This window comes from Bison bison, unplaced genomic scaffold (assembly GCF_000754665.1).
Source record: "Bison bison bison isolate TAMUID 2011002044 unplaced genomic scaffold, Bison_UMD1.0 scf7180017864452, whole genome shotgun sequence".
In the NCBI taxonomy this organism is placed as follows: Eukaryota; Metazoa; Chordata; class Mammalia; order Artiodactyla; family Bovidae; genus Bison; species Bison bison.
In genome coordinates, this window is record NW_011495014.1 from 2,641,142 (window position 1) to 2,643,190 (window position 2,049).

The window sequence follows — 2,049 nt, forward strand, 5'->3', positions numbered from 1 at the left end:
ATAAAGCCCACTTGGTCATGGTGTATGATCTTTTTAATGTGTTGTTGGATTCTGATTGCTAGAATTTTATTAAGGATTTTGCATCTATGTTCATCAGTAATATTGGCCTGTAGTTTTCTTTTTTTGTGGGATCTTTGTCAGGTTTTGGTATTAGGGTGATGGTGGCCTCATAGAATGAGTTTGGAAGTTTACCTTCTGCAATTTTCTGGAAGAGTTTGAGTAGGATAGGCATCAGGTCTTCTCTAAATTTTTGGTAGAATTCAGCTGTGACACCATCTGGACCTGGGCTTTTATTTGCTGGAAGATTTCTGATTACAGTTTCAATGTTCGTGCTTGTGATGGGTCTGTTAAGATTTTCTATTTCTTCCTTGTCCAGTTTGGGAAAGTTGTACTTTTCTAAGAATTTGTCCATTTCTTCCACGTTGTCCATTTTATTGGCATATAATTGCTGATAGTAGTCTCTTATGATCCTTTTTATTTCTGTGTTGTCTGTTGTGATCTCTCCATTTTCTCCCTTTGTTTCTTGATGAGTCTGGCTAGTGGTTTGTCAATTTTATGTATCCTTTCAAAGAACCAGCTTTTGGCTTTGTTGCTTTTTGCTATGGTCTCTTTTGTTTCTTTTGCATTTATTTCTGCCCTAATTTTTAAGATTTCTTTCCTTCTACTAACCCTGGGGTTCTTCATTTCTTCCTTTTCTAGTTGCTTAGGTGTAGAGTTAGGTTATTTATTTGACTTTTTTCTTGTTTCTTGAGGTATGCCTGTATTGCTATGAACTTTCCCCTTAGCACTGCTTTTACAGTGTCCCATAGATTTGGGGTTGTTGTGTTTTCATTTTCATTCGTTTCTATGCATATTTTTATTTCTTTTTTGATTTCTTCTGTGATTTGTTGGTTATTCAGCAGCGTGTTGTTCAGCCTCAATATGTTGGAATGTTTAATATTTTTCTCCTGTAATTGAGATCTAATCTTACTGCATTGTGGTCAGAAAAGATGCTTGGGATGATTTCAATTTTTTTGAATTTACCAAGGCTAGATTTATGGCCCAGGATGTGATCTATCCTGGAGAAGGTTCCATGTGCACTTGAGAAAAAGGTGAAATTCATTGTTTTGGGGTGAAATGTCCTATAGATATCAATTAGGTCTAACTGGTCTATTGTATCATTTAAAGTTTGTGTTTCTTTGTTAATTTTCTGTTTAGTTGATCTATCCATAGGTGTGAGTGGGGTATTAAATTCTCCCACTATTATTGTGTTATTGTTAATTTCCCCTTTCATATTTGTTAGCATTTGTCTTACATATTGTGGTGCTCCTATGTTGGGTGCATATATATTTAAAATTGTTATATCTTCTTCTTGGATTGATCCTTTGATCATTATGTAGTGTCTTTCTTTGTCTCTTTTTATAGCCTTTGTTTTAAAGTCTATTTTATGTGATATGAGTATTGCTACTCCTGCTTTCTTTTGATCTCTGTTTGCATGGAATATCTTTTTCCAGCCCTTCACTTTCAGTCTGTATGTGTCCCCTGTTTTGAGGTGGGTCTCTTGTAGACAACATATATAGGGCTCTTGTTTTTGTATCCATTCAGCCAGTCTTTGTCTTTTGGTTGGGGCATTCAACCCATTTATGTTTAAGGTAATTATTGATAAGTATGATCCCATTGCCATTTACTTTATTGATTTGGGTTCGAGTTTATACACCGTTTTTGTGTCTCCTGTCTAAAGAATATCCTTTAGCATTTTTTGGAGAGCTGGTTTGGTGGGGCTGAATTCTCTCAGCTTTTGCTTGTCTGTAAAGCTTTTGATTTCTCCTTCATATTTGAATGAGATCCTTGCTGGGTACAGTAATCTGGGCTGTAGGTTATTTTCTTTCATCACTTTAAGTATGTCTTGCCATTCCCTCCTGGTCTGAAGAGTTTCTATTGAAAGATCAGCTGTTATCCTTATGGGAATCCCCTTGTGTGTTATCTGTTGTTTTTCCCTTGCTGCTTTTAATATTTGTTCTTTGTGTTTGATCTTTGTTAATTTGATTAATATGTGTCTTGGGGTGTTTC